This window comes from Gouania willdenowi, chromosome 5, assembly GCF_900634775.1.
Source record: "Gouania willdenowi chromosome 5, fGouWil2.1, whole genome shotgun sequence".
NCBI classification, from domain to species: domain Eukaryota; kingdom Metazoa; phylum Chordata; class Actinopteri; order Blenniiformes; family Gobiesocidae; genus Gouania; species Gouania willdenowi.
Window position 1 is genome coordinate 32,938,508 of NC_041048.1, and position 12,116 is coordinate 32,950,623.

The window sequence follows — 12,116 nt, forward strand, 5'->3', positions numbered from 1 at the left end:
TGATCGAGAGGTTGGGGGGTTCGATCCCAGTACCTGACTATGTGTCGAAGTGTCCTTGGGCAAGACACTAAGTTGCTCCCAGTGGTCGACTAGTGCCTTGCATGGCAGTCCTGTCCCACTGGTGTGTGAATGTGAGAGTGATTGGGTGAATGAGCTGATATGTAAAGCGCTTTGAGACTGCTTCAGTGTGGTGATAAAGCGCTATATCAAATCAAGTCCAAATCAAGTCCATTTATACACAAAAATATGAAGCTCAGCTATAATTTTTGTGACAAAAATACTTATTGAACTATTTCAGATTTAAAAAGAAAAACTAAATAGAAACATTAAAAACTCTAAAATTAATAAGAATTTTTTGCCATTATCATTAATAAAGCAAAATGCAAGAGTCAGTTAGATACAGCTTCTATAGAAACAAGGGAACTACAGACATGATGGTTAAAGAGACGTCTCTTTAGGAAAAGAGACAGTGTGTAGATGATCATAAATTTAATGAAGTTGTTACCCATTGTCAACATTTTCAACCATAATATTTCTTCTACCCTCAAGATATACATTTGTGCAGAAATATTGATGATAAAAAAAAACACAGAATGGAAAAAGGGCTCTGTCTGTATCTTTATTAGGGCTGTCACTTTAACACGTTAATTGCGAATAATTAATTACAAGAAAAATTAATGCACTAAAAAAATGTATCGCGTTAATCTTTAAGCTTGTTAATTTAATTTTGAAAAAAAAAAACGCTTTTCCACCTTAATGCTAACTATGTAGCAGCTAGCACGGACAGAGGTCCTTCGGACGGTACCCACGACCGAGCAGACAGTGGCCTATACAATCCACACTGGAAAAGATGACAGGGTTATTTTGTTGTGCTAATTTACAGCACTATGATTGATGGGTCTGTTTTATCTATTTTATATTATCTGAAGGATAGAAAATATAAGTTTGGTGTTCATTAATTGTATTGCTCAGAAAAGTGTTCTTACGGTTTATGTTGTGCTAACTTATAGGACTACATATGAACCTGATGTTTTATTTCGTTTGAATTTTTTATTATTTGGAGATTGACAAAAGTACACATCAATGTTCTCCTGATGGTCTAACTAAAGGTGTCAGCAGCCCTTTATAGTCTGTTAAAAACAATCAATTATTTTATAAAGCCACTTTGTTATACATGATTCTTTTGATTTGCCACAATAATGTAATTGAAATGAAAATACCTCGAGTTCAGGGCCTTTCTCAACAATTTTTAGGTGAGATTAAAAAAGTGATTAATTAGATTAATGAATCATAGTGCATAATTCATTAATTCCACATTATTTTTAATCTGTTGACAGCACTAATCTTTATATAACATAAAAGAACATTATTTTTTAAAGAAGACAAAACTGCTCTTAAAGAATTTAAATGAAAAGCATATGTGTTTTATTGAGTCATAATAGTCTTTGTTGGTGTGCTTCTGTTCCCCTTTAATTGATACTTTTTTTAAAAAAAAAAAACTTTTTTATTTCAACTTTTAGAAACACACAGGTACACAAAAACAGATTTATTGTATTATTATACATTCAAATGTTAGCGTTGCACTAGGGCTGGGAGATTTTGCCTAAGAAAAATCTTGTTTCGATTCGATTTTTTTTTTAATTTTTTTTTTTTAGTGCACTTAAAATTGACTGCAGACATCAGATATATTGTCAAATGTGCAACTTTATTGCTGTGATTGTCCTCAAGAGTTAAAATACATAGAACAATCCCAAAATAAAAAGTAAATGATTGTCATTCAACAATTTCAAACTTTAACCCAGGTTTAAGCAAAAGTGCAACAGCACCTTCACAGTAGCTTAAATTTTCTGATTAAGAATTACAATTAAATACAATTAAAGAATAATAAACTTTTCCCTTAGCATCTTAGCATAGTGTGAATAAAAAAATTGAACATGCCTGTGGCGCACATATAGCCTACTCAAAGGGTAAACAAATGTAAACAATGAGGGGGCTGTCTGATATCGGAATGCGAAAAAGCCCAAAAAAGTTGGAGAAAAAAGAAAAATTAAAAATTGGAAAAAATTATTATTTTTTTTAATCATGAATTTGCTAAATAAAAATCGTTTTTATCTACAAATTTGATTAATTGATTAAATAAATGTTTTGCCCAGCCCTACGTTGCACTCATAGTACCCAGATACAAAAACTAGTAAAAAGTTTCATCACTTTTTTCAGTAATGCCAGGTGTGTAGGAGGAGCTTTACTTTTCCAGTGTAGGAGAATCCATCTCCGTGCTAGTACAGTAGTGTCACATACAATACCATATTGTGTTGGCATTTTTTGAGTTCTATTGATGTAGGCTTCACCCCAAATAATGCGATCAATGGATCAGGATCAACCCGCTTCTGCAGGATCTCAGAAAGGGTTTTAAATATCCCCCTTCAGTATCCAATAATGAGAGGGCGACTCTAAAACATGTGGGCTAATGTAGCAGGTTTCTGACCACACCTTTCACAAGACAGGTCCACAGCTGGAAACATCTTTGATAATTTTGCCTTCGACAGACGTAAACGATGCAATACTTTGAATTGTATCAATCCGTGTCTAACACACACTGAAGAGGAATGAACGTAGGCTTGGGCATTCGTCCATTGGGCCTCAGTAATTTCCACCCCAAAGTCCACCTCCCAGGCTCTTTTGAAGTGGTCGAGAGTTGTGATATTTTCCAACTCTGACAGTTTACTATAAAGTCTTGATATGGAGCCTTTTCTCAGAGGCTCAGATGATAGGAGTTCTTCTAAGACCTTGTCAGGGGCTTGTTGGGAAAGGACGGGAATGTGGTCTGAACAAAATTTCGAATCTGCAAGTATTTAAAAAATCTTGTTTGTGTAAATTATATTTTCCTTTTAATTGGTTAAATGAGGGAAATATCAGAATCAAAAATGTTTTTAATGGCCATGTACAGTTTTAAGGACAGTACAAGGAATTTGTCTTGGTAGTTGGTGCACAAAACAAACAACAAAAAATAAAAAAACAAAGAACAACCCAGCAACAATAATAATAATAATGATAATTATAAAGGATGAGGGATAAATAAAGGATAGATAGAGAATAAAGGATAAATAGGATAAATATAAATATATATATATATATATATATACAGTGCAGCAGATAATGTCATCATGGAGGTGGTGATCGGGTGGGTGGGTGGGTGGGTGCGGGGGGGGTTCAGTGGGTGACTTGGGGTGTGTTCATGTGGATGGTGGCAGAGGGAAAGAAGCTGTTTTTATGTCTGGAGGTTCTGGTCCTGATGGACCGAAACCTCCTTCCAGAAGGGAGAGATTGAAACAGTTTATGACTGGGGTGGGAGGGGTCGGCCACAATCTTTCCTGCACGCCTCAAAATCCTGGAGGCGTACAGGTCCTGGAGGGAGGGCAGATTGCAGCCGATGACCTTCTCTGCAGAGTGGATGATACCCTGCAGTCTGGCCTTGTCCTTGGCCGTAGCTGCAGCGTACCAGATGGTGATGGAGGAGCAGAGGATGGACTGGATGATGGAGCTGTAGAAGTTCACCATCACCTTTTTTGGCAGACTGAACTTCTTCAGCTGCCGCAGGAAGTACATCCTCTGCTGAGCTTTTTTGATATCAGCTCCCACTTGAGGTCCTGAGTGATGATGGTCCCCAGGAAGCAGAAGTACTCCACAGAGCTCACTGTAGAGTCTCCCAGGGTGAGGGGGGTGAGGGGGGCTGGGTTCTTCCTGAAGTCTGCTGTCATCTCCACTGTCTTTAAAGCGTTGAGCTCCAGGTTGTTCTGGCTGCACCAGGACACCAGCCGGTCTGTCTCCCACCTGTAGTCAGACTCGTCTCCATCAGAGATGAGACCGATGATGGTGGTGTCGTCTGCAAACTTCAGGAGTTTGACCGACTGGTGAGAGGAGGTGCAGCTGTTGGTGTACAGGGAGAAGAGCAGAGGAGAAAGAACACAGCCCTGAGGAGGTCCAGTGCTGATGGTCCGGGGAGCAGAGATGGTTTTTCCCAGCTTCACGTGCTGCTTCCTGTCAGACAGGAAGTCTGTGATCCACTTGCAGGTGGAGTCTGTCACGTTCAGCTGGGAAAGCTTGTCCTGAAGGAGAGCTGGGATTATAGTGTTGAAAGCAGAGCTGAAGTCCACAAACAGGATCCTGGCGTAGGATCCTGGGGAGTCCAGGTGCTGGAGGATGAAGTGGAGAGCCAGGTTTACAGCATCGTCTACAGACCTGTTGGATCTATAGGCAAACTGCAGGGGGTCCAAGTGGGGGTCGGTGATGTCCTTGATGTGGGAGAGCATGAGGCGTTCAAAGGACTTCATGACCACAAATGTCAGAGCGACGGGTCTGTAGTCATTAAGTCCTGTGATCCTCAGCTTTTTAGGGACAGGAACAATGGTGGAGGCCTTAAAACAGGCTGGTACGGTGCATGTCTCCAGTGAGGTGTTAAAAATGTCTGTGAACACTGGAGACAGCTGATCAGCACAGTGCTTTAAGGTGGAAGGAGAGACAGAGTCCGGTCCACAAGCCTTACGGGGGTTTTGTCTCCTGAAAAGTCTATTTACATCTCTTTCTTTGATGGAGAAAGGTGTCTCTGGGGGAGGGGGGGGGGGAGGGGGGAGGGGGGGAGATAGGGGAGCGAGCCTCTGTAAGATAGATAGATATCTTATTCACAAACAAATCCTTTACAGAATGTATTCCTTCAAGGTGCCATTGATGAAATGATGATCCTGACAAAGATGGGATGAATGTATGATTATTTGTAATTGGGATGAGTGTGGAAGCTTCCTTCCATCCAAAGTGTTTCCTGATTTGTACCCACATTTTTACGGAATGGGAGACCACTAAATTACCAGTTTTCATTGTTATTGGCACAGCTGAGTATAATATTGCCTTGAACGAGGAGGGAAGACCGCTCTGATTTTCCATCCTAGCCCAATCAGTGGCCGCTGTATCATTCCACAGTCACATAGCACGAATATTACAAGACCAGTAGTAAAGCCGAAAACAAGGCAACCACATACCACCTTGTGGTTTTGGTCTCTGTGGGAAGGCTTTCTTAATTCTCAGATTTCTTTCTTTTTCAAATGAAGTTGGAGATTAAAATTGGACAATTAAAAATTGTTTTGTTAATTAGGATGGGTATACACTGAAATAGAAATAAAAGCTTCGGTAGGACATTCATTCTAATTATGTTTATTCGTCTTGCTAATGAAATTGGTAAGTTTGTCCATTTGTCAAGGTTCTTTATTGTTTGATCATATAGTTTCGAAAAGTTTTGCTTAAAAAGTCCCGAATATTCCTTTGTAATATTTATTCCGAGATATTGAAACTGTCTGGAGATTGTAAACAGAAAGGTCATCAATGTATTAATACCTTTTTCAGCCCTTGAGTTTATTGGAAATAATATGCTTTTTGCTAAATTTAATTTATAAGCAGATACTTTGCCAAATTCCTCAAATATTTTCATTATCGCTGGAACAGATTTAGATGGGTTTGAAATATATAATAACAGGTCATCTGCGTGTAATGATACTTTGTGTTCAATTTCTCTCCGTGTGATCCCAACATATTCATCTGTTGTAGGCGGGTGAAGGGTTCAATAACTAGTGCAAAGAGTATTGATGATAATGTGCATCCCTGCCTCTTAGAGCGACTTAAAGAGAAATAGCCAGAGTTTGTTTTTTGTTTGAACAGAAGCTTGGGGGTTGGCATATAATAATTTAACCAAGGAAACAAATTTAGGGCCAAATCCTAATTTAGACAGTCAAAAATAAATAGTCCCATTCGACCCTGTCGAAGGCTTTCTCTGCATTCAGTGAAAGCACGATCTCAGGATAATATTTAATAACCTTTGTATATTGAAGACGAGTTCTGTCTTTTATAAACCCTGTTTGGTCTTGACACCAGTGTTGGAGGGATCCCTTCCAGTCATAATGCCAACATTTTGGCAAGTATTTTATTATCTACATCTTACAGACTCACTGGTCTGTAGGAGCCAGGATCAAGTGGGTTTACATCTTTTTCATGAATTAAAAAAATGGTTGCTTGGTAAAAAGTTTGTGGCAATTGGTCTTTGATCATTGCTTCAATGAATACCTGTAACAGGATGGGGGATATCTGAGTTTTAAATGTTTTATAAAATCTGATGTGTAGCCATCTGGGCCAGGTGCTTTTGAGCTTTGCACTTTTTGAATGGCTACATCTATCTCTTCCCTGGTTATGAGTTTTTCTAATTGTTCTTTATGCTCATTATCAATTGTTGGAACATCAATTTTTGTGAAAAAAAACTTTCAAATAAATTTAGGTCATTCCTTGACTCTGTTGAATATAGTTGTTGGTAGAAGGTTTTGAAAACATTATTTATCTCTTTCAGGTCAATTGTGATATGTTCTGAGTCTTTACGTATTTCTGTTATCAGTCTAGATGAACCCTGCTCTCTGATTTTGGTGAGCCAACATCTTTCCAGCTCTTTCTTGTTGTTCATAGTGTCTGTGTATAACTTGAGCTAAAAGTTTTGTAGTTTTTGTTGTAAAAATTAGATTCAGTTATGTTTGCAGAGAAAATTTCTTTTTGTGTAAATCTAATGAGGGTAAAATTGTTTGTCTATTTCTGCTATTTCATCCATTATTTGAGTTTCCCTTTCTCTTTTTTTGTTTTAGTAAGTCTGCTCCATGAAATGACCTGTCCTCTAATATATGCTTTCAATGCTTCCCACAGAGTTGCCCTTGGGATCTCTGGAGAATCGTTGGTATATACATTTCTTCAACAGTTTTGTTATCTGATAACAAACTATTATCAAATTTCCACTTCCTTGAAGTGTATTTATTACCGATTTCTAGTTGTAAAGCTACTGGGCTGCGGTAAGACAATACCATAGTTTCATATTTGCAATGTTTAAGTAGAGGTAGAAAAAAAAATCTTTCCTGGATTATGAAGGATGAACAAGTGAAAAGTAAGAATACTGTCTTGTGCTGGGGTCAGTTATTTTATGTTTTCATAAATGTATGAATATTTTTTGCTGATTTGGTTAGATTTGTTGGTCTGTGTGATGACCTATCCAGATTTATATCCAATACAAGATTAAAATCCCCCCCTACAATTAGCTGATGTGAATCTAAATTTGAAAATATGAATTGCTCATCATCAAATATAGGAGCATAAATATTCAATAATGTTATTAAGTTACCATATAGCCTTACTGACACCATGAATAACGTCCTTTCGGGTCTGTAATCACCTGTGATACTATGAGAGGTAATGTTTTATTTATTAGGATTGCATTACCTCTGCTCTTTACATTATACTTGAAATGAAACACTTTTGCAGCATAATCTGCCATCATCTTGATCTTTCAGGTGAGTTTCTTGTAAAAAGCCGATATCGGTGCCTAATTTTTCAAGGTGCATTAGAATATTACTTCGCTTACAGCACTTTAATTTTTAACCATCGCCTGTTAAATTATTCGGGTACGTTCCACCCAATTATTTGATTAAGACGTAGCTGTGGAATTTGAGTATTTGTGAACTGAAAATATTGATAATAATCTACAGGTGTTTTAGTCACAGTGCAACTGAAACAAGACTTGGAGTAATGCAAGTAAAAGCAAAATGATTGAAACAATGACAAAAATGTATGACTTTTTTTCCAGAAAATTATGAGAAAAATCTCCATAGGATTAGATTTATACAGAACTAATTTCTTCCAATCGGCAGCTGATAGAAATGTCATCAGAAAACCAAATCTAATGCTGCTTTTAGATGAGGAGTGTCAGTTTGCAGATGTAATGTTGTGTGTTTTTCAGCTCCCACATGTTGCACAGTTGGACATGTTTCTGATCACTGAGCATTTCTTTGATATGAAGCCGTACATAGGGGAGGAAATGTGTGGGGTTTGTTTGCGTTTTCACGATTTTCTTTAATTGACTTTTCTCCCTCGACACATGCAGTACTCAGGCCAACAGTGGTTAGTTATATACATTTTTGCATTACATATCCTATCTAGTTATTCAAATCAGATCTATACAAATAATAACATTGTTTTCTTACATTGTCAGTCAATATCCTGGCCTCCTCTAGTCATTTTTCAAAATGTCCTGGTCAGTGATATTAGTACTGAGGTTAAAATGCTAGTATGTGATCCAGGGTTGGGGATACCTATAATTGTAATCACGTAATTGATGATTAATTACATTTATTGAGTAATTGTATCCGAAACAATATGTTGCTGGTGTAATTCTAAGTGAGTTTTAATTTAGTTCAGATAATTGATTTTGTAATTGTAATCATCTGTACCAAGGATCAAAAAGTGAAAAAATGATATACTGTATATCACAAGACCCTAAAAACTAGTTCAAATATGATGAGCACACTAACAGGGGTGAAAATCCAGTAAGGCATAACAAATAACAAAAATGGAAAAGAATTTAAAAAAACACCCAAATTTCAGAGGCAAGGCAAGAAAATAGAAACACATTTCGATTTCTTTTTCTGAGATAAGGCTATCATAAGACCCTAAAATGTTTTATGGGGTTCTTTCACACTCAGTAAATGTGATTAATTGTAATTGAAATTTAGTAATTGAGAAAGTAATTGTAACTGACTTCCAGGGGAAAAAGAACAATTGTAATTTCAATTGTAATTGGAAAAAACAAAACAAAAAAGACAACACTGACTACAGATGAGAATACACAAAAAAGGACTGTTCAGAACAACTCAAGAATGTTTGACCAGAGAGACATGTAAACCCATGTAAATTTGCGATGGTAAAACAGGGAACGGGACCCAGATAAGCAAACTGCTTCTCTCGTCTCCTTTTTCGGCATGTACAAAAAAAAAAAAGTTCATGTAACCATGTCGGAAATAAACTGAATAAATAAATAAAAAAATAAATAAAAAAGGCTGGTCACCGTAATCATAATTGAGTTGGATAATTGAAGAAAATTTGAAAAATGTAATTGACCCCAACCCTGATGTGATCTTTTAATGTCGGAAACAAGCTCTGATTCACATCAGTTCTTACAGATTCCTAGAGTCATGATGGGCTATGACTTGACTCAGACATTCATCACAGCAGATGAGAGACAGTCAATGAGCGTACACTGAGTGGCATTAATATTAAAGGATTAGTCTCCGTGCGTGCGTGCCTGCGTGCGTGCAGCTTATCTAATACTATAACCCATGATCCCTTTAAGAAGAACTACTTGCTGGCTGTTTGATCCTCTGTTGTTTTTGATGCACTAAAACAGCAGGAGGGGGTTCGCTCCTTAATTCCTCCTGCAGCCGTTGAATTCCCAGTCAAATAGATGAAAGCAAAGCACATCTCAGGCTGCATTTAGCATCCATATGTTGGTTTCATGTTTGCATACATTTGTAGTTGGCTGTATTTTAAAGGTAGGGTAGGTGATTTTCAAAAGCTCGCATGATTTTGAATGTAGCCTCCCTGATGGCTCCGCCTTTACCCCCCTCGCCCCTCGCCCCTCCCCCCTGTGCTCCGTCTCACTCGCATGCATGTGCACAGCTGCTCCAGAAGCAGACCTCAGCTCATCGCTTGTATTGTGTAGAAACTTCGTTGTCTCATTCAGCAGTAAGTAAACAATAAACTTTACCTTAATATATGTTAAAAAAATGTGACCAAAAACTCTGTTTTAACTCTGTCAGGGGTGACGTGCTTTCAGCGTGAGCTCGTGTATACAAGGGATCAAGAACGAGCAGGGAGACAGGGAGACGTGATTGGTCAAAAAAAAAAAAACGGTTATTGTTTTTCCAATGGTCGAAGTTATTACAGGTTTACAGCTGCTACAGTTGACAGCTTTAATGGTGTATAAAAGAATTTACCAACTGGGAACAACCAAATAACATTTGATGTTTTGCATAAAATACCAAGAATACAAAAAGTCTTCCCTAGATTAGAATATGACACTTTATGAAATGTAAATTAAAAACCCCAAAAGTAAACCCAACTCTTAAATATTGTTAATTAAGTGCTGATGGAGAAGATAACATGCCTAAAGGGTACAATACTAGATGTTTAGTCTGGTTTTTTTCTTTCTAAATTACTTGTAGAGCAGCCAGGAGGGGAAAAAACCTGCTTGTTTTCCAATATGCTTACCTCAGACTCTTGTAATGACCTCATCAAGTTGCATTTAGCCGTGCCACTGAGTTTGTGGCGGGTAGTTCTCTAGTGGATTTTCTAGTGCGATTGCTGTTGCGTCTCCTATGTAAACAGTAGAGCTGACTACTGGTTGTGGTTGCTCCGATACGCAACAAGAGCTCAAAATAACAGCTTCGTACTCAGAAGGAGCTCCAACACAGATCCTTGTTTTGTCTGTAGTAATAAATACAATGATAGCAGAAGAGAATGTAGAGAAAAGCACTACAGAAACACAAAAAATGGTAAAATTTTAGAAATCAGGCTTAAAACTGCACCAGAATCAACAACTCATGGTCACATCTGGCCAAAAATGGCTCCTTCACATGGTTTGTATTTTAAAGTATAAAATTATTCAAAAAAGTACTTGGGTGTTTGTTAAAAAATAAATCTGGACATATTTTATTTACCTTTGCTAAGGAAGTTATATTTTCACCAGTGTTTGTCTGTTGGCAGGATTACTTCAAAACTTTTTAACAGATTTCATCAAGTTTTGTTTTTTTCATTTTGTGAGAGCATTAAATACAGTGCACACCCTAAAGACAACATTGGTACATATTTTGCCGCTCACAGTTTCAACAAAATTTAAACAAAGTCAGACCTGACGCTATGGAAGATTAAAGATTACATAACTTTTTGGAGAAGATCCAGATCAATGTAATGATTCTGGTTTCAAATATTGAAAAATCTCTTCTCTGCAAAAAATTGATTCTTGTTTTATTATTGACCGATCCTTATGAAATTTTACTCCATTATGTCGGGTTGGTTCCTCAATCAGCCCACCACATTTCATCGGACCTGGATTGCGCATTTTATTTGCGATTGTTTTTGAAAAATGGCAGTGGCCATATATTTGGGACCTACTGTATCGTTATTTATGGTAATAATAATAATGACTTGAATTTTTATAGCGCTCTTTTTGGATGAGTCTTAAAGAAACCATTCATTCACAGCAGTCACTATCTTCTGTCGTAACGGTGGTGGTAAGCTATGTTGTTGCCACAGCTGCCCTGTGGCGTACTGATAGAAGCGTGGCTCCTAATTAGTGAGGATGCAGGAGGTATCTCTTTTTTTTTGCCATCGTCGCTAACTCCAACACCGTTTGTCCGATTTTGACAAATAAGCTATCAAAACATTCAGAATGTTCCCGAGATTTATGCTTGTACTTTTATAATTTGTCATTTTTAAACTTTGACTTGTTACATTTATTCTTTCCCATTCATTTCTTTTGGAAATTTCATCTTTTTCAACTTTTAAGCCCTTCATTCCCAGCCATTCTTCAACTAATTTTAATTGACTAGCTAGTACCTTCAACCCATTTCAACTAATTCAACCTTTTCAACCCAGTGCTAATATTTAGGGTATATAAAATCCACGTTAAACGAATCATGCACGGAATCATTGAATCGACCAAAGAAAACTGTTGAACGTGGAAATTGACAGAATGTGGAGGAAACGTGTCGCTACATAATCCTTTCACGGAGCGGATCCTAATATTTTCTGGGGAAAAAAATCAATATATCTAAAAAAAAAAAAAAAAGTGGAATTTAAAAAAATGTATGCAGAAAACATGGAATTTGGAAAAAAAAAAAATGCAATTTGGAGAAAAATAAAACTGATTTTATAGAGCCCTAAATATTCAGTTATTGCTAGGTTAATGCAATTGCTAGGCTAATGCTAATCATAGGCTAATGAAATGCTATGCTAATGCCAGCTATTGCTAATGTTATGGTTAAAGGTAATACTATTGTTAAAGTTAATGTTGAAGCTAATGCTAAAGCTAATTATAATGCTAATGCTAGCTAATCCTAATGTTATTGTTAATTCTAAGCTAATGCAGTGCGACGTGGGCCAGCACCTGCATTCTCACTTGATTTCTTCAGGAAATGCAAATATTGTAGTTTGTGTCTGTAATAGTCAGTGTAACTCTGCAACTGTCGTTACCCACAGTGACGTTA

At 37.1% G+C, this 12,116-nt stretch overlaps 2 protein-coding genes across 5 annotated transcripts in view; both read left to right on the top strand.

Annotated features, from left to right (window-relative positions):
* Positions 1–12,116, top strand: part of LOC114464078 (hydroperoxide isomerase ALOXE3-like) — a 1,091,527-nt gene that overhangs the window by 863,791 nt on the left and 215,620 nt on the right. The window lies entirely within an intron of this gene.
* Positions 1–12,116, top strand: part of shq1 (SHQ1, H/ACA ribonucleoprotein assembly factor) — a 62,318-nt gene that overhangs the window by 30,787 nt on the left and 19,415 nt on the right. The window lies entirely within an intron of this gene.